At 33.2% G+C, this 25571-nt stretch overlaps 1 protein-coding gene across 3 annotated transcripts in view; it reads right to left on the bottom strand.

Moving 5' to 3' along the window:
- Positions 1-25571, bottom strand: part of CADM2 (cell adhesion molecule 2) — a 1089711-nt gene that overhangs the window by 665041 nt on the left and 399099 nt on the right. The window lies entirely within an intron of this gene.

Genomic DNA, 25571 nt, shown 5'->3' with positions numbered 1-25571 from the left:
TGCATTAGAAAAAGGCTTCACTGGGTATCTTTGGATGAATTCACTCTGCTACTTTTCTTCTCTGGCAGGAACAGAGTTGGTAGTACCCATAGTCCAGGTTTTAAAACAGTTTTTTGTTTGTTTGTTTGTTTATTATGAGCCAAAATACACATAACATAGAATTTATCATTTTAGTTATTTTTAAGTGCACAGTTTAGAGGCAGTAAGTACATTCACACTGTTTTCCACCTATTTCCACTACTCATTTATAGAACACTTCCATCATCCAAATAAAACCTCTTACCCATTAAGAAATAAACTCCTTTACCTCCCCCCACCAGGCCCTGGTAATCTTTAGACTACGTTCTGTCTCTGAATTTGTTGCTTCTAGACACTACATAGAAGTGAAATCATACAATATTTGTCTTTATGTGTCTGCCTTATTTCACTTAGCATAATGTTATCAAGTTTCATCTATGTTGTAACATGTGTCAAAATTTCTTTTTAAGGCTAAATAATACTCCATTGTTATAAATACACTATATTTTGTCTATTTATTAATCAGTTGGTAGGCATTTAGGTTGTTCCCATCTTTCAGCTCTTGTGAAGAATGCTGCCGTAAACACTGGTGTGCAAGTATCTGAGTCTCCGCTTTTAATTCCTTTGGCATATACCTAGAAGTAGAATTGCCATATTATGTGTTGATTCCATATTTAGTTTTCTGAGGATTTGCCAAAGTGTTTTCAACAGCAATATACAAGGATTCCAATTACTTCATATCCTCACAGAAACTTGGTATTTTCTGTTTGTTTTTGTGTGCGTGTTTTTTTTTTTAAGTTTAATAGCCATCCCTAATGAATGAGTGTGAGGGAAGTAGTATCTAATTGTTTATTGGCCATTGTACATTTTCTTTAGAGAAGTGTCCATTCAAGTCCTTTGCCCATTTTTGGAAAGGGATATTTTATTGTTGTCCTTGAGTTGTAGAAGTTTTTTACATTCTGGACATTCAATTTTTACCAGATATATGCTTTTCAAATATTTTCACATATTCTGTGAGCTGTCTTTTCATTCTCTTGATGGTATCTTTTGATATACAATTTTTTTTTTTAATTTTAATGAACTTCAGTTTATCTGTTAGGTTGTTGTCGCCTGTGCTTTGGTGTCATACCCAAGAAATCATTGCCAAATCCAATGTCCTGAAACTTTCCCATATGTTTTCTTCTAATAGTTTTATAGTTTTACCTCTATGTTTTGGCCTTTGATCCATTTTGAATTAATTTTTGTTACGTGTTGCCATGTAAGGGTACAACTTCATTCTTTTGCATATGGATATCCAGTTTCCCAGCATTATTTGTTGGAAAGACAATCTTTTTTTTTCCCATTATCTTATTATCTTAAATGATAAGCATTAAAGGGCATTTACATAGTTTTGAAAAATAATGAATAATACTAAAATTAACTGTATTTTACACTACATAACATGAAATTTTAGTAAATATGTGATTATCACCAAAATATAGACATTGCAAAATCTGTTGCTACATTTCATTTAAATTATTAGTATGAAATAAAAATATATTCACTTAAGTAATTTTATTTACCAGTAAAATAATAATCATTACCAGTCCCATGGGAAATATTAAAAATAAACTATAAAGTTACTAATAACTTTATCAAAGAACAGGGGCTTGAATCACTATTCCTGCTACTACAATAAATGCAAAGGGGGTGAGGCATATAGGGATTTAGATAGCAATAATATATTAATATATAATGATATTATTATACTATGTCTAATTTTGAAGAAATAGTAGAAATTATACTAAAAACTTTTTTAAAGATTATTTATTTTAAAGATAGAGAGAGAACACAAACAGAAGATGCACAGGAAGAAGGACAGAATTTCAAGCAGACTCCACACTAAGTGTGGAGACTAACATGGCACTTGATCTCATGACCTGTGAGATCATGACCTGAGCTGAAACCAAGAGTCAGGTGCTCAATTGATTTTGCCACCCTAACCTCCTATTCTAAAAACTCTCAAGAACAGTCTTCAATCATTAATGTAAAGTTTTTATAATTGTAACACTTACATGATGTAAACTTCATATTGATTCCTTATTATCTTTCGAGAATGTTAACTTTAGATAGGGTTTTTGGAAATACTGGTTTTATTAAACTAGCTATACTGAATATATAGTCCCTCATATTTTTATTCTTTTGTAAAAAATCCACAAAATTTCCCAGAGAGGCATTAAAATTCCATAAAGCAAAGTTTCAAACTCCTCTGTACTGTTTTTTAAGATTAATATTGTCTTCATTTATATTTATTAAATGAAAGGTGGGGACTTAAACAATTTTGAGTTATACTTTCTGGAATTCTGTTTAAATCTCTATTAAAATCAATCCATTTTGAAACAATTATATTATATCTAATTATTTTGACACTAAATTAATCAATTTTTCATGACTTCCTACATCCATACATATGTCCCTTATTATGTATTTTTTAATTTGCTGTTTCTGTTACCCAGCAGTAAGATGATATTATATTTTAAAAAAATCCCAAGCAACTGCTTATCTTCCCAAATTTTCAAAACATTATGTGTTGAATCTTAAGGTCCCTTAGGAGAAAACAGTTTTTTTAAGATCAGTGAGTATTAATCTATAACCAGATATTGTATTTTTGTCTTTGCATGAAAGTCATTTTCTTATAATTCTACACTTGAAGTGTACTGAGCATTTCTAAAGCAGAAACAAGGATAAGAAAAGATAGAAAGACTTAGCAGTAATAATACTCTACATTCTCTTTTCTCTAATCTCCCTTCTTCCTCTGACATGGTGAATAGCTTATAAACAGTGATTCAATGCATATATAGGTCATGATAAATGAAGTTAAAAGAAGAGAATACAATGAACTAGCTCTAAAATCAGCCATAGTTATGTGAGTATAAACAGGCCAGTTAACTTTATACTTTACCCAGATTATTTAACTTTGAGTGTCAGGATTTTTTGAAAAAAAGCAAAAAAAGTGCTTAAATTAAGGAGCATAGTAATATACTTAGTTTTCTAAAGATAAAGGCTTGAAAATAAAATGCCCTAGTAATAGGTAAGGGTAAATATTTCACCATTTTTAAAAATAACTTAATGGAGATTTAAGTAACAAAAGGAGTTACAAATTATCTTGAATCTTTTAAAATTAATATCAGAGGACTCCATGAACAAAACGCTAGAAAGTCAAGTTCAATATGTTTTGTTCTATATCAGTTAATCTCTTTATATGTACGTTAACTCTTCTGTGTGTTTCCATAGAGCTTCCTTAAGATTGTCCTCCCTAGGTTAGTATACAACTTCTAGCATCCTTGAGCTTACAATTTTTTTTTTCTGAACTTATACTTTTATAAAAATTATAGCTCTTAGAAAATTCTGAACCGTTCTCTGGGCTTCAGCTACCATATCTGGATAAATGACTATCTCAAATATCTATCATTAACATTCACCTTAGTTTGGTTATTCACAAAAACCTTTTCCCATCACCTTTCTGTACCATGGGAATTTTTAATTGTTTGTTCCATCACCACTTCAAAAGGATTATATCTAAGTCAAAATCTTCATTTTTCTTCTCAACCACCTTTCCCAGTAGTCAAATTTACTGTCAAATTTACCATCAGGTTCTAAGTACCCGAACTCCAAGCTTAGAGTTACTTTTTGACTTATCCCCTTTCCTTACTACATGTATCTAGTAAGTCACTAAGCTATGTTAATTTGCTGTTTTACCATTCATTTATAGTCTTCCCTCTTGGACTACCATATTAGTCTGGGACTGTTTCATTTAAAGCTTAGACTTTTGCAATGGTTTTCTAACAGAACCTCTTGCTTCCAGTTTTTCTAAACTTCAGCTCAACCTACATATTGCATCCCTGAAATTGTTCATGAAATTCAGCCTTTCAAGGTAATCAAAACCCTGCTTACTGTCAATGTGCTAAATGAAGCATGGGATCATTGTCCAGTAGTTTTCAGTAAAGTACGAGGATAAGCCACAAATAACAACAGTGATAACTAACAAGGATACGTATGAAAACCTCAACATGGATAAAAGAAATATTAACTACACACTACAGGTGAGGAGAAGCTGGCTGAACAGCAATTTGTGTTTTGTTTTGTTTTGTTTTATTTTTCAGCCATAGGATTTCAATCAACTAAGTTCCTTAAGCATCATTGTGAAATTGAGCTGCCCACAAAGAGAACTAATAGAATACTTGTGTAGAGAAAAAATAACTTCACTTTATTCTATACTGGCCAGAATGTATCTGGAGAATTGTTTTAAGTTGGGAGGCTATTTTAAAAATCAAATGATAAGCTAAAGGTCATCAGTGGAAATGTTATTAGAATTAGGAAGATACATGCTCTGCCTAAAGAAGAGAAGACAGAGAACTCACAGAAACTCTGTTGCAATATTTAAAAGCTGTCAGGTAGAAGACAAATTAAATCTATTTTGTAGACTCCAAAGAGTAAAGTAAGATAGTGGTAATTTTTTGTCTCAGTATGAATTAAAAATTGTAATTATTGTAACTGATGGTTCCCATAGCCTATATCACACAGTTATGTGTCTGCATGAATGGAAAAACTTCAGATTATCATCTACTAGGAATGTTACTGCAGCAACACCAAATGGGAAAACATCTGTATGAATGAAAAGGATTTCCTGGGGCGCCTGGGTGGCTCAGTGGGTGAAAGCCTCTGCCTTCTGCTCAGGTCATGATCGGTCCTGGGATCGAGCCCCGCATCGGGTTCTCAGCTCAGTGGGGAGCCTGCTTTCTCCTCTTTCTCTACCTGCCTCTCTGCCTACTTGTGATCTCTGTCTGTCAAATAAATAAATAAAATTTAAAAAAAAAAAAAGAATAGGATTTCTACTGTCTTTTTCCTTATACTTTGAACATTGGATTTGGACATTGAGATTTAGCTTAAAATAAGATCATTTCTTGATAGATTAGGACCGTATATGGTAAAGTATGTTTATCCTTCAACCATACCGAATATTTAAAAGTGCAGTTCCAAAATCCTTGGATCTTTATTATTTTATCTTTTTAAGCTGTTTTGCAGAATATTATTTCTGTTCTTCCAACAGTTTAATGTCTTTTCTTTTCTTTACAACTCCCCATTTTCTCTTTTTCCAATGATAATATTCTTCCAAAAATGTGAAGGGCAACTTTTAAAAATAGCTTTTACGTCATTTTTTTTTTTACATCATTTGTAAGTGTGAAACAGAGACTGATATTTCTTCTCTCAAATTAATTGTAGAGGAAATTATTTCATAGTACTGGATTTGAGAGTGATCTGGTCACAACTTCACCAACCTTTTGATAATCAATATTGACGCAAGTAATCCAAATGGCTAGGAAGAGATTATCATCTCCTCCCAGCCCAACCCACATGTGTGGGTAGTAAAAAGTCTGAGCAGATCACATTCTCAGGCAAAGAATACATAAACAAATATGTAATTGATCTGTATTTAAAGAGATGAGAGATTATGCTCCCTTGAGACCTACCTGCCTAGTTGGCATTTAAACCAAAAGACTTTTACTGTCCCTATCAAAACCAACATTTTAGTATAGAATACAGTATAATTCCAGTTTATATCATCTGTTTTGTTGAATCTGGACTATTCATTTTAAGTATGCCATTTACATACTTAAAGTCCCTTTTCTTACCTGAAAGGCATTCTACTTTGCTTGTCATTCGTTTCCACCCTCCTATTCTAAGAGTTTGGGTCAAGCTGGGCTAATGGATGTATAAAGGCATCAATAAGTAAACAAGGCATGTGATTTTCTTCTTCAGTGCCTTAGAAAGGAGGAAAAAAAACAAACAAGCAAACAAAAAAACAACCAAAACTTCACAGTTGAGGAATTAATTAAGCAAGTTAAGAACACTGAGAAAGAATTAACCAATGAATTTAAAGATCATGTATTTTTAAAATGAAAGTAAAGTGGGGTGCCTGGGTGGCTCAGTCAGTAAAGCATCCAACTCCTGCTTTCAGCTCAGGTCATGATCTCTGGATCCTGGGATCAAGCCTCATGTGGGGCTCAATGATCATGGGGAATCTGCTTGAGATTCTCTCTCCCTTGCCCTCTGCCCTTCACATGCTCTCTCTCTCTCTCTTTCAACAAATAAAGAAACTTTAAAAATGGAAGTAAAGCCAAATAGCCTTGACTGCTTCTTCAGAGGGAAATTAAATAAACTCTATTTTAATACTTTACAAACTATTTCTCTGAGTCTAGTATGATGTCTTACATTGGGTATTTGTTGAAAATTCAACATTGTATGAACATTCTCTTGAAAACAAATGTGTATTCTAAAACTTTGTAATTCATCTTTCATCTTAAGTACTTTTCATATCATCTGTTTTATTCCTATTACAGGCCTTTGGTGTGTTTGATTTACTATGCCCAATGCAGCATCAGAAATCATAATGCTGACTCATTCTTTTACTTTACAAGAATTTGTAAAATACACATACATTTTTAACATTTACTTGCCCTTTTATCAACAATTCTCTTCAGAAAATCATTAAATAGGGAAAGTGGAAATAACATGAAATGCATTTATTGTCAAAGTACTTTGCAAATATCAAATGAATAGTCAGTGCTACATACTTGGCCTTGAAATTTTAAAGACATCCCTTTGTTTTTCCATTTGGCTGCATGCACACTGCATGGGATCTAGCAGTTTTATAATTTATAAAATCATAAAGAAGCAAAAGGGAAAATATGTTACTAGAAAATGTTGGTAAGGAGAATTGGAGAAGATAGAATATATCTTTAGTTACTGTAAATACCCTGACAAAAGCAGGAGTTGAGGGACACAATCATAGATTCTGAACCTAAAAGATTGGAACTTGGATTAGAATACAAAATATAGAGTACATATAGAATTTTGAGCATAGATTACAGAAGGAAAAGCAATATATAAAATAAATATAGAAAAAAATGATAAAATGAACTAGCTAGGTCTTGAGAAGATGTGGCAGTCTGAAAGATTATGCCCTCAACTTCTATCTGGCTAACTCCAGATAATAGAAAAGCAGAATAGTCCTGAATTTCAAGATGAGAACACTTAGTTTGAAGCAATGTTTCAGATAATAAGAATAGGGGTGGAAAATAGTTCTTTACTTCAAGATCTTAATTTTTTTTATATGCAGAAAGGGTATTCTATTTATAAAAAATAATATTCAAGCATATTTATACATGATAAGAATACACAAATGTATAAACAAAAAATACATATAAAATACAGAGTTAATATCCCATTGAAAGATTTGAGCATACATCTGAGAATGCAAATGAGTGTTAATGTTTCTCCTTCCTGTGGTCAAACTTTTTTTTTTTTTTAAAGTAATCTCTCCCCACAAAGTGGGACTTAATCTCAGAATCCCAAAATCAAGAGTCACATGGTCTACCAACTGAGTCATCCAGGTACATTCTGCACCCCCTCCCCGCCGCTTTTTTTCTTTCTTTCTTTTTCAAATAATCTGATTTTTTTTTTCATCCATACATTTATTTCATTCACTGAACTGTAGTCTAGGTGTCTAGAACAGCACCATTTCCTCCTTCACCCAAAATCTTATTCATGGAATAACTTCTCCTCCTTTAGGCATGTTCTACTTAATATCTCCTTCTAAATGACTGCCTTTCTTGAGCCTACTGAATGCACTTGCCTAACATTAATCTCTTACCTAAACACTTCTATTCCTTCAAGCTGTCATCCAACTCATTCTTTCAACATCAACAAGCTAAAAAAATAAAATTTCAGGTTTGTTCAAATCGTTAATTGTTCTAGGTAATCCAGCATTTATACATAAGGAAACGAATTCAATGTGAAATGCTTTTCTATGGTTGCTTTTTTATAAATGTTTCCATTATTTCATTACATTATATTAATTTCTTGGTATTGATGTTCTTTGATATCTCTGAAGTACCATATTATGTTGGCCACTGCCTCATTATTGAAATGCCTCTTTGGGTTATAATGATGCTGCACCACACATGCAGATTTCTTCTTTACTGCGTATTTATTGACCATCAAAATTATTCCCTTTCCCATTCTCTCTATATAAATGTTCTCAAGATCTTCTCTCTGTCCCTTTCTCCTTTTTCTATAACTGACCATTTGCCATCCCGTCCATTTTCATCGTTATTACTATACATTCTGTGCACATACTTCTTAAATCTTCAAATCCACTCCCAACTTCTTCCAGAAATTATTCTCTTTATTTTCAGGTTCTTATATACATATATACATATCACCTCCTGGTTGCTTGTTACCACAGATTCAAGACATCCCAAAATGGTTGTTAATTTTCTTACAAATAAAAAATTCTCCTATACTCAGATCAGCTCAAAAACTTCCATAGTTTCCTTTCAACCAGAGGAAAAGTAAGATTTCAATAACCGTGGAAAAAAAAATCCTTTTAGATCAATGAAACACTCATCATTTCATATCAAATTAGTTTCCTTATGCTCCACTCATCTCCATCTTATACAGCTGTGTTTGACAGAAATTGTAATACAAAGCACTTATTATATATTCTAGATCCTCAGGAGATAATTACAACTTGTATTACTCTCTTAAAATTTATTGTTCTTGTCAGGTGTTTCCTGCTTTTGTCTAAGTCTCACAAATAAATATCACTTTTCTGCCTATCTCTTTATAATTGGTGCCTGTGTTGACCTATCTCTGCAGCTCTTGTTTTACCACTAAACACACTCTTAGGTCACCCACAACTCCAAGGCCCGAGGTGTTCCTCTAGCTCTGTAAATGTTACATTCTTTAAATGGAGATCATATTGAATTCATTCAACATTGCCCTGACATGTTACCCATTACTTGTTATACTACTTTTGACGTTGTTATTATTGAAACAATTACATTGACCAATATGCTCTCTACTCTGTTCTGATTATGAGTACTTCACTTAGCAAAATTATGGGCACAAAGTGGACCTCTAGAATAATTTTTGAATGATTAATCAACCCAATTATTATATACTACCCTAGAAATATACCTGGATGATGTATTATGCCTGGAAGAGGGCATTTCAAAGCTTACATTTCAATGAAAAAGAATTCGTGTGCCTACTTTGTTTTAAATAACACCTGAGAAAATACCTCTCTGTCATGGGAAATTTATCAACTCTCTCAGGTCACAGGGGAAGGAGTATCAGAACTTCCATTTGTTCAGTTCCCCTAGTGGGTCTAGGTTAAGTGCTCTCATTAAAATATATCTTGTCTTTAGAAGGCAATTTACTGTAAAATCTTTTCTAATACTCATTAGTTAGGATGGTGTACACAGGGAAAAAAAAATCAAAGCACTTGATGCATTTTAAAAAGGGACCAGATGGACAAATAAGATTTTTCTGTGTTTTTTTAATGGTGGAGGTGGGTTGGATGTCAATTTTGATTTGAGTGATGGTTTTGCCTTTTCCTCCTTAATTGGCCAGAATTTCCTGGCTATGGTAAAGCCAGACCAGCTAAAACATCAATCACTCTGGCAAATGTTGTTCCACATAATCAGAAATAGCATGTAATAGAGTTGGATAGCCCATATATTGCATAACTTTCTTTAGTTTTCTAAAACAAAGATATTAAAGTGAGGATCTTGTCAACTTAAAAAGAAGTCATATTTATTATTTACCTATATACCAATACACACACTTACACATATAAAAACACATATACATATGTAGTCTTTTCCTAAAATGCTATTTTTTTTAACCTTTAAAACCATATTTTGGAAAGCCTTAAGATTTGAACAAAGAAACCAATAACTTTTTTTGAGTCTTTATGGAAATAATCTAATCTCTGAGCAGCTCCTCTCTGGGAAAATTACTTCTCTCCTGATATTTCTTATCTGCAAGGTGATCTTACAGCATTAATAGTTTCTTTAAGTGAGAATCAAAGGATCTTATAAAACAAAAGCAAACTGATTATGTATAGACTCCAGCAGCTCAGTGCCTATAAGCCACATACACTAAGTAAAATGAATAATTTTAAGAGGGATGATGACAGAATTTTTAATTATTTGGAAAAATACCAATAATATTATATGTGTCTCAAAAAATAGTGAACTTACAGAACTACTAAACTACAAAATTTAATCTTTCTCTATTTTATATATGAAATTACATGAAAAATACAGAACCAATGAATACAAATTTTCATTGGAGAATTTTTCCATCCAAAAGTTTGGAAATGATTTATGTTTTAATCACTCAGTTGTTTATTTGCTAGTATCAGAAAAATCAAAACAAAACAAACACAAAAAATCTGCACCAATACAGATTTATTACTTAAAAATTAAATGAACATTAAATGAACACCAAATTCAGCTAAATAAAAAGCATATAACTCTGCTCAGAAGTAATAAGGTTATATTTCTGGATAGCAAAATGTTAAGAAATAGATTTAAATTGAATTAAAGAGATTTTATTAAACTTTTATTTCATTTATACTAAATGGTATTTATTTTTCCTATATTATTTAAAAAAAAAAGATTTGTAGTAAATCTGCCATGTAAAACATAATAGTTAATTATAATATGGTAAAATGAACTTCATGAATGACTTGGAAAAAATCATTTTTCCAGATATCTACACTAAATATAGGACAGTGAGCATGGTTTGTTACCAGGCCTGCTTTCCCTCTCTCTGTTACTCTCTAAAGAACCTTAATTTGTGCACATTTGTTCTAGGACATCCCTGAGACTCAATCCATCCTAACTGCTGAGCTTGCCCTCCTTAAACTACAACTATCACAGTAATCCTTATTAAGGAGATTGTTTTAGGAACCCCATCTTTAGTCATAGGTGTGGCCTACCCATGGACTGTTACTATGGGGGGTGGTGACAGCAGTGCTAGAGAGAAGTGAATGTGGAAGACATAAATATACTGAAAGGAATGAGTTTTATTCCATGTTGGAGAAAGAGGACCCCTGGTACATACTATATATGAATAAGTGAACTTTCTCTGCCAGGTTTTGTTTGTTGTGTTTTCTGGGAAACTTGAAGATTTTCTGAAATCAGTTTGTACTCAATACATTTGCCAATTCCTCCTCTTCCCACTACCTAGCCTTTCACTGTTTAATAATCTTTATTATGCAAAAGAGAGTATTCAAGGTACTTTGACTCCATTATCTATCTCCTTTATCATATTATAACCGTGGGGCATGGCAATTGCTACTTGCCAGCTAACACTAAAACCCTAAAATTTTTAAGTACCTTGCCCACAAACATACTGCTGGTGATAATCACAGCCAAGCTTTGAAAGCCTGTTCTCTTATCCCAGCTGCAGTGAGCATTCAACACGGACACTGATGCACTGAGAATCGGGGTCCTGGGACACCTTCTCAGTTAAGAAATGAACATCCACAGCCCCCACTGTCCTGCCTTGATTTCATATTCCATAGCTTGCTCAAATGCGCTGCCTCATTTTTCCCCTATGCATGTCCAACCCCCTCCACTTTTTAGATGGCCGCTCCTCCCGTTAGTACCTTAGGCTTTCTTTTCTCTTTTCTCAGGGATCACGTACACCATGATCTCTGCTAGTTTATGGGAGATTTCCTGACTAAAGGCATATCCTCAAATTAACCACCCTGCAAAATGACTTCCAAATTAATTAGCTGTCTTGAATTCATCTATGCTGCATCTCCAGGTATGGAATCACACCTGAAATATTGGTGGGCTTTGCTTCTTGCAGTCTAGTGAGCACCATGTCAAGGAGGCACATAAAATATCAAATAGTTTAAAAAAAAAAAAAAAGATTCCGTCAGTCAACAGCTCCTCATAAAGAAAATTAACTCCATACAACACAATTTGTCACATGAATATTGGTGATAATACTTGTTCTAAACATAATCATTGTTAAAAAATAAAATTCAGGGGCGCCTGGGTGGCTCAGTGGGTTAAGCTGCTGCCTTGAGCTCAGGTCATGATCCCAGGGTCCTGGGATCGAGCCCCACATCGGGAGCCTGCTTCCTCCTCTCTCTCTCTGCCTGCTTCTCTGCCTACTTGTGATCTCTCTCTGTCAAATAAATAAATAAAATCTTTAAAAAAAAAATTTCAACAGAATAAATTTGCATATCTAATTGGCTTCATTAAAAGATGCATGGATCTGTCAGCATCCTATCTAGCAAATAGAAGGGAGTTACCAGAACCAAACAAAAGAAAGATTTTTTTAAGAGCAGAGAGAGGACATAGAAAGAAAAAAGAAAGAGAGAAAGAGAGAAAGAAAGAGAGAAAGAAAGAAAGAAAGAAAGAAAAGAGACAAGAAAGAAAGGAATTTATCACCAAGGAATTTGGGGGGGGCAAATTTGCCCTCCTAAATGGAGCATAAGTGATCTATCTGTAATTCCCTAGAATTGACCAGGAAATTCTATGTTGACAGGTTAAAGTTTATACTCTTGGTGGGGATTGAAATGGCAATTAGGTTAGGTATTATGTCTTGGTTTACTGACTTGGGGCTTACGTATTTCCATTTGGGGGCTGTGGTTTTCTTTTTAACATCATTAATACAATTTAAAATGTCTTCATATGTCCTTAAAATGTGGTTACAAATGTGACACACAAAATCGATGTGTGTATTACTCACAGCAGAAATTTTTCAGAGTAAAATACCCAATCTTAAGTCAAAGACAAAATGTTCAATTTATACAATTTTAATGCATTCAGTTTATCAAAAATATTCTCTGTCCAAAATATAGGAACACCTGTAAAATAGTGAAGTGTTTCTCAAAGGGTATTTACGGTTACAAAAAAGTGTCAATGTTCTACATAATTAAAAAGAAAAATACATTCTTTCTCCTCTGGGGGAGGAAGAAAAAGGAGGGGGGATCTCTCAAATAAATGGCTCTTAACAATATGAAGCTGCCAAAAAAAAAATCAATTCTTTCCTGTGCTATTATTCATTTGATAGATTTTACTACTTCATAGCCCAAACTCATAAAACAAGGATGAAGATGTTATTTACCAAACATATTCATGATTAAGTTTTATTTATTTGCGTAAAGCCATAGGACATGCACTTCCAAATGTTAACAAATAGGCCATGTCTGTGATTCTCCTTCCTGCTGTCAGTAAATCTATGCACTCTCCCTTTCTGCTCCCTCTACCTGCAAACTTAACAGACATTGCTTTTGTTTTGGAAAGTTCAACATATTGTTTCTAGTCTGCACTGGCTAGCATGGTTGCAAAGAAATAAAGCTTTTATCAGGGAATAGAGGAAAACATTTGTAGTCACCTGGATAAATAGTCTTGTCCTGAAGGGAAAGCATGATGATCAATAAATTCCACACCATTGAGATTTAAAACATATATTTATCAAAGATTATAACATAAAAAGAAAAGGCATATCCTATGGTAGGTAGCTGCTATATATGAACTGGTTTTATTTTCTTAAAAAACAATTTAACTTTATCTTATACATTTAAATATTTGCATATTCTTTAATCTAGCAATTTCATTTCTGAAAATTACTGTACATGTTCACTATTTAGAAAACTTTTCAGAGAAACATAGTTTTTAAAAGAAAAGAAAAGAAAAAACCTGAATACAACTCAAATATTCACCCAAGACAAGAAGAAATGGATAAGTAAACTGTGGCAAGTACTTATCTTCACTAAATAAAATAATATACAATAGTGGAAATCAATTAATGAATAAATTAATGAAAAAATCTCTAAATTGAAATATTATAGAAAAATATGTGTTGAAGAAAACATACAATATGAATATTTTATATAAAATGTAAACCATAAAAAGCCTAAATATGTCCATGATAATAAAGAAAGTAAATGATAGGGAAACTTTTTAAAAAGTGGTTAGGGGCGCCTGGGTGGCTCAGTGGGTTAAAGCCTCCGCCTTCGGCTCAGGTCATGATCCCAGGGTCCTGGGATTGAGCCCCACATTGGGCTCTTGGCTCAGTAGGGAGCCTGCTTCCTCCTCTCTCTCTGCCTGCCTCTCTGCCTACTTGTGATCTCTGTCTGTCAAATAAATAAATTAAATAAAAAAAAAAATAAAAGTGTTAATAAATACAATTAAAAAAAAAAAGAGTGGTTAAACTTGGGAAGAATGGAACACCAATGAAGAAAAGCATGAAGAAATTCATTGGTATGGTTATTAGTCAATTATTTAACTTAGCTGGCAGGTAAAACTTTATATGTGCACACTATCATGTGTGAAACATTTTATTAAAAGAATCATTTACCATAAAACAAAAATTATTCCATAGTCTTGTATAGGAAATGCTTAGAATATTACTATAGTATTTTTCTGATTATCTGCAATTTCATATTTTCTTATAACTATGCCTAAATTTTGCTCTTGTAAATGTTGATAGTTCTACTGATGTGTTTTTTTGGTTTTTTTTTTTAAAGATTTTATTTATTTGACAGAGAGAGAGAAATCACAAGTAGGCAGAGAGGCAGGCAGAGAGAGAGAGGGGAGGAAGCAGGCTCCCTGCGGAGCAGAGAGCCCTCGGTGGGGCTTGATCCCAGGACCCTGGGATCATGACCTGAGCCGGAGGCAGAGCCTTAACCCACCGAGCCACCCAGGCACCCCTACTGATGTGGTTTTTAATAGTATTAGAAGTACATGAAGCACCTGGGTGGCTCAGTGGGTTAAACCCTCTGCCTTAGGCTCAGGTCATGGTCTCAGGGTCTTGGGATCAAGCCCCGCATCAGGCTCTCTGCTCAGCAAGGAGCCTGCTTCCCCCTCTCTCTCTGCCTCTCTGACTACTTGTGATCTCTCTCTGTGTCAAATAAATAAATAAAAATCTTAAAAAAAAAAAGTGCAGTAAGTTCAAAACTTCTCTCTTCATTTAAAATTTCCAGATTTTTGGTTTGTGTATTATTTGGTTCTTCCCTTCTATTATTAAAGTTAAGCTACTAATAGATACCAATTGATGAACAGTTGGAGGAAAGGCAGGCAGAAACAAGCCCCATCTCCACCACCTCCATTTCCCCCACCGGTTCCCCCCACCCCCAACCAAGATCAAACTACCCTTAAATTATCTTACACCATCCTGAGGGAGACCTCCACCATTTCCCACTCAGTAGAACCTGATTAGATGACAGGCACAAGAAGTGTTAATCATATCAAAACAACCAATAAGCCCATAAAAACCTCTAGACTTAGAAACTCCCGTCGCAACCCTCCAGGGCCCCCTCCCTCTAAGGGAGCTTTGTATTATCTCTCAATTAACTTGGCTTTGCTGTCAACCACTCTTCCCCTGGTCTACCTCTTCATTCTTCTAAGTTGCGTAACCAAGAACCATGGACACAGAAGGAGAATGAAATCCTGCAACATCAAAGATGTTGCAAACGAGATTATTTGAAAAGTTCTATTTTCTATCATTACGTGTTAATTTTTAACAGTGATCAGCTTAGTAAACTTAAATGTATATTGCTATGCTCTAGTAAAATACTATAACTTATCACAAAACCTACATATTCCAAAATAGATTGTGTAACAATTTTTTTAAAAGATTTTATTTATTTATTTGTCAGAGAAAGAGAAAGATCAAGAGAATGACCACAAGCAGGGAGAACAGCCGGCAGAGGCAGGAAAGCAAGCACCCTGCTGAGCAAAGAGCCATATGTAGTACTAGATCCCAGGAGGATAGGATCATGACCTGAATGGAAGGCAGATGCCTAACGGACTGAGCCACCCAGGCATCCTTATGCAACAATAAACAAAGGTAGTTAAAATAGATACCTTGTGGGGCACCTGGGTGGCTCAGTGGGTTAAAGCCTCTGCCTTCGGCTCAGGTCATCATCCCAGGGTCCTGGGATCTAGCCCCGCCTAGGGCTCTCTGCTCAGCAGGGAGCCTGCTTCCTCCTCTCTCTCTCTCTCTGCCTGCCTCTCTGCCTACTTGTCATCTCTGTCTGTCAAATAAATAAATAAAAAATCTTAAAAAAAATAGATACTTTGCTTTAATCACTGAATAAGATTATATACCAGGTAAATATGTAGTAAGCGTGAGACAAAAAGTAGAATAAAGGTTTGAAGGCAAACTGCTTTTATACGATTATTTTAATACTATTTTAATACAGCTTGATGAGGTTCAGTGCAAGTTGCCCTAAAATATGCCACTTTGGCATACTCAATAATTTTGAATTAAAGTTACTTAAGGTAAAAAAAAAAAAAATTACTTAAGGAATAATTGGCCTAAGAAGGACACTCTGACGGTCCTTTTTTTTTCTTCCTCTCTAACCCCCTTATTTTCCCCTGAAAGCAGGAGACAAATTTGCCATGTGAGGCTACGGCTCCTTGTACCTGGAGGGTAAAAGGCATCCTTATCACCAGAGATAGGGTATTAAGAGCCAAGATGTCTATGTAAACAAACTTTGTTACTTCTTTATTCCCTACTCCAAACCCAAACCCTTTTGTCAGCCCTTCACAAATAATTGTTTCTTTGTTTAAAAAGTATAAAATCTTCTTGCTCAGTCATTTTGGAGAGTCTCATATTTTTATGAGCTCTTATACGTCTGAAATGGAATTTATTTTTCTCCTGTTATTCTGTCTTATGTCAACTTAATTATTAGACCAGTCAAAGAACCCAGGAGGGAAGAAAGCAAGATTTGTCCTCCTCTAGGAGCTCAGCCCTATACTTGGTACTCTCTTAATGTTATTTCCTTCTGTTTTCATCTAAAAGATCTTATCCACTTATTGTCTTAGGTATCTCTTGACCTAGCTTTATGCCTGTTGTTTACACCTGACAAAGATGTCTTTTAAGCACAGACCACCCTAGGATCTGTCTAAGCACTGCTTTGCTAATGCCACACTTAGCCTGGAATGATCTGAACTAGGTTTCTTGATTATTTTGTTGCTGTTTCATTTTGGTAGTAGCAATGTAGTAGCAATTGTTGTTGAAGAGAGGTAAGCTTTTGTTTTGTTTTGTTTTGTTTTGTTTTGTTTCACAAATAATGTTGGCTGACTTGATTGCTTTTGGTGCTTAGTCAAAGAGACCAAATTCTGTATTGCTAGTTTTACCACCTTTACTGTGATAGTAGTGATGATGATGATATGATGATGATGATTTCAATGTATTGAGTGTTTTCTTTTAAACACTCAATAGTTTTGTTTTGAGCTTTTAAAACTTGCTGTAAGGATTTCAAATGAATGAATTAATTTAACTATGACAAAAAAAAAAAACAGGAAGTATGCATTAGTATCCCTACTTTACATATGAGGGCACTGAATCAAGGAATGTTTAAATAACTTCCTCAAAGTCTCAAAGATATAAGTAGCGTTATCTAGATTTGAACCTAACAATGTTCCTCACCACTTGAAGTGCAGAATGCAGGAATAAAGGCATTTTTCTATGCCTGGCTCAGAGTGGAATACTTATAGGACTCTATGCTTTCCCTGTGCAAACCTCCATTCTCCTGAACAGAATATTCAGTAAGTGTCTGCAGCAAAGTCAACATCTGAGGAAGTCCTTCCTGCTTTAACCACCCTACAGGGACACAAACTGTCATGACCAGAGCTGAGCAAAGACCAAGGAAAGAAGGTCTCCTCTTCTGCAATCTTCCAGTGCTCTTTCCTTGGGTTGCCTTATTAGCCAGCTAATGGTTTTCTGAGTCTTTCCAGGATATCAGCATTTTAGAAGAGCAATGAGAATCAGAAGGTCAAGGGTATGCAGTTCCCTACAACATCAACCCCTGTTTGCTGAGGACCCAGTGTGCATCCTGCAGACCTATTCAGGCCACTGAAAAGTCCAGTTGCAACCCCAAACTGACAAAATCAAAATTTTACTTGGTCAGTTAAGTATAAACTCTCAAAACTACTTCATTATTAAAATCATACCTCTTTTCAAGCAGACTTTGGGAAAATGCTATGTGGCTTTTAATAAAAAGGATAAATACATATGATTCTCTTTTCTAAAATATGCCCTCCTGGCATCAAAAATAAATGGCCAACAAACACTTTATGCTTCAAAAAAGTAGAAATAATTCAGACTTATCAGTTTGATCCTTCCACAACCAGCATTAACCTCCAAGGGATCAGAAGTCAAAATCTCACAGACCCAGTACAAAATGAGGTATGGTTTTCATCAATTACATGTATTGCTTAAAGAGGAGAAAACCTAAGAACAGAGTTCATAAGTTATCTGTATTCCCAAACCTGAAGCATGTGCCATTACAAAAATCAGTTCCAACTCACCATATAGATCTTTTGCATGCTATTATATATCTGATCCATGTGCATGAGCAAGCATACACACACACACACACACACACACACTCACACACAGAGTTCTATGCTCTCATATAGAATAAAATAAATGGGTATGGCTATTTAATAAATACAAATATTTACTAGTAAATACTGGCTCTGTTCATTAAATTAATGATTTCATAGTTCTACTCTCTCATTTCATATTTATTTTCTAAAATATTTTTGAGGTTGGAAGCTCTTATCCTTGCCTTCTATTTTTAAGATTACATTATTTCATTAAAGAAGTATTAATGGGATAGCTGTCCTGCACTATTTTAACTTCTTTTAATTACTTAGGATGAAACTTATAGTACACTTTTTGTAGCTTTTTATGATTTTACTCTGATCTTAACATCTGTCTTCAAAGAAAAGTAATTGATTATCTGAATCAGAAGAAAATGTGAGTTGTACAGTATTTACAATTACGCAAATCAATGATTTACAAATATCTACAGTTAATTTGATACTAAATATGAATATATTAAGGCTTTAGCTGGAATTTTGTCATCCAATTATTTGATGAGTGTGTTTGTACTATAATTCAAAAACAGAAGAGGAAAAAAAATAATAGATTTGAAAAAGTATTACATATACTGGTAATTTCCCAAGCAATATATCCTTGTCTTTAACAAAGCAGTCATACTTAATTGAAATTAACAAACTTAATAATTTAGAATTAGAGCTCACATTAAATATGCATATTAAAATAGCTTTCCCTAATATATGTGCAAATTAACTTATATATTCAAATTGTGTTAAAATGTTAGATGTTATATTCTCACTCATGTAATAGATATTTTAATGTGAAATTTACATTGATTATAAAGCAAAATTACCAACACTTATTTTTCATATATATTAATCTTATGATTACCTTTGATATAACATTTTAACATTATCTTTAAAAGGTACTTTGATTCTAAATCATTGGTACAGGATTCCCTGGCCCATTTCTTACTTTTCATGGTTGTCAGGAAAAACTTTATTTCTTGAACACTTGAATACCACTTATAATTGTAGTCAATGTTTATATTTTATTAATTGTATACTAATGTCCATAAAATATTAATCCATATTAATGTATCTCTGTATGTCATAATATGATATATTATAATCTGTATTAATGTGTATAGAAAAACCAAGATGATTTATTGAATATGGGGATGAAGTTCAGCTCTGCTCTTTGAAAAGGGAGTTAGCACCTTGTTTATCATGAAACAACATATTTTCCAGAAATACTCATTCAGCTACTGTGGACTTCTACAAAAGACTAAAAAATAGGAATGTTTGCCAAAGCTGTCTTGCATAGAATGTGCATTTTAGAAAAGATATCAGAGAATAAGATGGGTCATTGGAAAGAATGAAAGCTGAATGTGGCATCAACTCCAGTTATAGAATAAAAGCCACTGTTTTAATCTTTATAGTGTAACAGTTGCCAATAGTACAAAATGAATTTGATGGAGCACCAAAAACATAACAAGTTGAATAAAATGTATTTTTGTTGATAAAAAAGAAAACAATCTTGTGGGTCACAATTTCTTGATCCTGTGAATTCAGATTCCTTTGAAGAATATAATATTGATTTGTGAAGTGTCTTGTTATTACTAAAAGCTATTCTCTTTACTCTGATGCATTTCTCTCACAAAAAAAGAAATGAAATTACACAGCTGATATCATTAAAGCAAGAGCAAAATTGCATTAAAATGCCATGTTTAAAGAACTGAACAAGAAAAGCAAAGAGTTCGCTTACATTTTTCAAGAAAGCTTAGAAACACATCTCAGAGTAAACTCAGTCCCCAAAATGAAACACCTCACCTTTACTTTCTAAGTTATTTTTCATCAGTTACTTAAGAAAACACAAAACACTTATTTTTACCTTAATCTAAGATAAATAGTGTGACTCCATTTAAAGAGTTACAGTACTTTAAAAAATAAGTTATAGGTATATCTGAAACTATCAAATATGGCAAGTTTTACCATATTATTTAGCTAACAGTGCTTTCTGGTCAGGAATACATAGCAGTCAGTCTTTATGGATTTAAAATAAACTGAATACATTTACAAAATATTTTTTTCTTGGTTTTGGATATTGAAACCACTTGTTCACCTTATTATTATTATCACTATTATTACTATTATTTTTATAAATGTGACCAACACCAGCTGCATGATTCTCATAATCATTCCTTATTGTACTTACAATCTTCATTTAGAAAGAGCTTTATAATACCACCTTACCTTATATTACATATTATATTACACTGATGGTTGCTTCTAACAAATATTAGTCAATGGCACTGACTTCATGAAAATAAATGATTTGGTTTCCTTTGTATCTTTTTTGAGCATTCACCCTTTACTACAGAATGAAAGAATAAAAGAGAAGTCTTCCCTATTACCCAGTTTTCCTCAGTTTTAATGACAGAGTCATGAGTATTCACTTAAGGATGTGCACAGAATACCTACTTTGTGGCAAGTGCCATGCGAGGTCCTAGGGATTTGACAGTGAACAAGATAGATATGGCTCGTCCACAGACAGCTTACTGTCACACACATAAAATAAACTTATTTTAGAAAGTGCAAAGTACTACCCAGTACACTTTAGAAAAGACAACAGAGGAAGATCTCTCTGAAGAGAGAAAATTGACACCAAGGTGCAAAGAGAGCCTCTTGCAAAAGAGAAACAATCAGAAAGGTTGTTGATGTGCCAAACAATTAGTCATATTTGAGGAAAAACAAACAAACAAAAAGGCCAGAGTGGCTGAAGCAAAGGACCCAGTGATATGCTAATAAGGTCAAAGACAAGGCAGAGCTGGGCCACACAAGATTTGATTTTTCATCAAGGGGTTTAGATTTTATACTGAAGGCAAGAGGGAAAAAAAAAAAAAAATTGTCCAAAACAGGAGAGGTGGTAGAGTGGAGATTTACCCAATTTAAAATTTCAGAATGTTCTACTGCTTGATCAATAGTGATGGAACATTTCTAATACTATTCCATGAAAAACTAGTCACACAGAATGATTTCTGAAAAAGATAGGAAGTATAGATACTATCTTATGCTTTGGAACAATCACAGCATTCATTACTGTCTGAAGTACGGAACATTCCCAAACTGCCAAAAGCTGTTTAAACTTTCATATTCCCAAATAAATCTGACCTCATAATCTGGTCTTCTGATGATATCTGGTATCTGTCTCTGGGACCACATTTTGGACAATATTTATATAGAAAAAAAAAAAAGTACTCAGTGTTACCCAAGTGTGCTACTTCATTGGAATCGCTTTGCTTTGTTTTAAAATTCTTGTAACTATTAAAATTTTAAATTTGTAAAATCTTAGGTTCATTACAAGAATACTCTGCATTTATTAGTTTCTATACACCAACAAAACAAAACGAAACAAAACCAAAAAAGTCATCCATAAGGCAATAAACTCTTTAAATATTTATGAGAAAATTCCTCTACAAACTCTTTTATATTTCATGTTCTCATTGGGCAACTTTGGCATTAAATATGGATAAAGTGATGGTTTTCATAAGGATGTCCGGTATTAGAATGTTAGGATGATTTTAATTAGTCTCCATCAGCAGGATGGGTTTACCTGTGTGCTTGTCCATGTGAAGTGCATATAAATCCTGGAGCATCACCTATGAATTTAAATCAGAAAGCTCATCAACTTCTGTTGGCAAGGTGAAAGATAAAAGCCACAGAAGGTCCTTCCCAGCCTCTGTCACTAATGATAAACAGCATTAACTGCTTCTGTAGACACTAATGCTGCTATCTTGGGAACACAGGCAGCTACCATGAGAACTTTACAGCTTCACTAATCGTACTTTTGTTTGTCACAAAACACAAAATAAAATCTCAACAAAGAAGCAATAAATATTAGCATTTATGAACAAAAGAAGGTCACATAAATATGTAGATCTCTAAATATGCAGTGCATTCTTCATTAACCAAATATCATGTTCATTATTATAAGCTCTTATCATAGTAGAAAGAAACAACAGAAAATAAGAGCAAATTAAATGAAAGCTGGGGCAGATTCTGCTATGTCGGAAGCATTTTCTATTTAAAGACCTGGTGATTGTGATATAAAAACAAATGCTTTAATGCTATGAAATATTTATTTGCTCTAAGGAATCTTCAGTAGAAATTAATATTTTAAATGCTGTGATGTCAGAAAACAAACTTTTCTTCTAGTTCATTGAAAAATTTTCTTTGTGTCATTGTTTTACATTCAGAGGTTTTCTTAAAATTATATTTTTATCCTAAAGCCAAAATATTCATATTTAATAAATTTAATAATGTTGCTTATTAAGTTCAAATAGCATGTGGCTAATTTTGATATTTAATATAGAGATACCCAAACAATGTTAAAACTTTTCAGGATGGCACACCATTATTGAACTAAGAAAAACACTAACAAGTTCAAAATAAAGAGTAAATCATCACATCTAAACTTTTCTTAAATACATGTATTTATAGAATTTGTGTGATGTTCAGCTTATTTTTCATCCTTGTAAGTAAGAATATTAAATTCCTAGTTCTTTGAATGATTTCTATTATAGTCAATGGCTTAGTTTTCTTTTTACAGTTTTCCTTTTTTTTATATTATATTCCTAACATGTTTTACACTAATTTTTTTCTTCTCTGCTACATTTCCAATGAGATTAATACAATGATAGCTCAAGTAGTTCAAATTAATCAACCAAATAGTTAACTGTGCTACTAATCATACAAAAACCTTATCTCATGGTCCCTGCTGTGAATATGTATTAAAAATATCACATTATTACCTCAGTTACTAAATCTGTTGGAATATAATTAGTAATGTTTTATTTAAACTCAAGAGCAGTTAGGTAACATGCATGTAGTTTAGGGGAGCTGTATGATAAAACAGAACATGTCTATTAAAAGGACCTAAAGCACAAAAAAATCATGTGTGGATGATCTGGATGCCAAGGGCTTGGGCATTCTTGGATAACCATTAGTTTTATTACCTGTAAAATGAGTTAATAATAGTATCAATTTCATGTAGTTGCTCTGAGAATCATTACGTAGGCATGTCAAATGTTTAGCATACAAACGGATCATGATAGGTGTGCAGTAATTATTAGTTATTATAATTTACTTAGATGACTTCAAATGTGATTATTGAAATGTATAAAATAATAAGAATAATAAGAAGCACACTTATTCTTTGGTGCAAAAATACCATATGATGACCCAGGGAATATGGTACTAAAGTGTTCATAGTGGGAGGAATTAATAAAGCTGAATTATCAGAAAAAAGGAATTGGGAATCTGGTCTTTTATAATTTATATAAATAAACACATTATTTATATAAATTGAGAAGAGAAAGAGCATATTGTATATTTATTCTTATTAGACATGGAATCAGTTGACTCAATCTCTGATTCAAAATGTATTTCTAGGGGCATCTGGCTGACTCAGTCATAGAGCATGTGGTCCTTGATCTTAGGATCATGAGTTCAAGCCCCATGCTGGGCATAGAGCTTATGTAATAAAATATATATATATATATATATATATATATATATATATATATATATTCTTTTATTTTTTTCTTTTTTTTCACTTTTTATTTTTATCTTAATCATTTAAAAAATCATTCTTTCATTTCCTTTACGGGAACACAGAAGACAATGAATCTGTCTTTATTGGGAAAGAAGAGAACAGAGATTAGAAGAAAAATGAAGTTGTACAGTAGAAAGAACTTTAACTGCAATTAGATTTGGCTTCAAATCCCAGCTAGATGACTAATTAGTGGTATAAATTTGGCACAGCACTTAGCTTCTCTGAACTTGAATTTCTTCACCTTGAGAATATGAATAATATACCTGAAGCACAGTGTTCTTAAGGGGATTAGAGAGTATTTACCAAAGGACATAGTTAGCCATCTTAATTTGACTCATAACAATGTCTTCAGATAATGTTAATTAAATAAATGAATGACCATATCATATTTTTACCTGAAGAACCATCAAAATATGGAAAATAACAATATGGAACTACTGAGCTAGAAATGGATATTTAGCCACTACAAGAAAATTGCAAGCTTCAGACTCAAAAATATTTGAGCATCTTAAATGTGGGCCAAGATCTCTGTATGGTAAAATCCTACTCGATTTATTTTCCCTCTATCCAGTTAAAATTGTCTCTAGTGATCTTGAGAAAGTGAGGGTGGGTACCTCTTAAGAATATACAAACAAAATCCATACATTTTGATTAATGTAGGTATGACTCAGCATATACAGCTACTAACATTATGGAACTTTATATATTGTTTTCTCCTAAACATTTTCCTTTTTGGAATTCTTTATAAAAAGAACATAATGTCTCTTACAATTTCTTTATTTTATTTTTTTAATTTTGCTATTTCTTTAAATAAGAGATTTCTTTGAATGCACGATGTATATAATGTCAAAATCTGGGCGCCTGGGTGGCTCAGTTGGTTGAGCAACTGCCTTCGGCTCAGGTCACGGTCCTGGAGTCTCGGGATCGAGTCCCGCATCGAGCTCCCAGCTCCATGGGGAGTCTGCTTCTCCCTCTGACCTTTTCGCCTCTCATGTTCTCTCTCACTGTCTCTCTCTCAGATAAATAAATAAAATCTTAAAAAAAAAAAAAACTATCTTGCATCATTTAAAATTGATGGCTTTTGTTAAACATTTCAGAGTTCCAATAGTGATTTCCTTTAGGAGTTCTGTTTGGAACACTTTTTCTTAAACACAGGAACATTTGAGGGACTTTGTCAAAGACTGATGTGATATAGACAATGATTTGTCCAAGCAATTTTCACTGTATCCTTAAAATATTGCCATTTCACAGCCTGACAGATTAGTGTAGAAAAACAAAAAATTGAGTCCATAGAATGTAATTATTTTGTGAAAAGGTCTACATGTGTACCTTATATGTTAAATATACCACACATATATTTATATATGTAAGATTCTTAAAGGTTAATGATAGAGAATTATTATGTGTATGTAATATATATAATATATATGTTATATCTATCATAACATATTATGTGTTCTCTGTATACCTATCTATTATATTTATATATAATACTTAAATCTATATAACATTTAATTATAATTCCCCATAATTAATCTTTGGTCCAATTCCCCATTTCTTTAAGTATCTTACCCTTATTTACATATTTGCATTCAAGATTTTAGTATAATAAGTTGGCATTTTAATTATAATTGACATCTTTTAAAACTTCTGTTTTTCTTCAGCAACATTTTCAGTCTTAAAAAAGTTCATTTTCGGGACAGTTGGGTGGCTCAGTCGACTGAACA

Source organism: Mustela putorius, unplaced genomic scaffold (genome assembly GCF_011764305.1).
Source record: "Mustela putorius furo isolate JIRA1106 unplaced genomic scaffold, ASM1176430v1.1 tig00003834_pilon_pilon_pilon, whole genome shotgun sequence".
Taxonomy (NCBI): domain Eukaryota; kingdom Metazoa; phylum Chordata; class Mammalia; order Carnivora; family Mustelidae; genus Mustela; species Mustela putorius.
The sequence above is the reverse complement of the archived record's forward strand: the minus strand, read 5'-3'. Positions and strand labels throughout refer to the sequence as shown.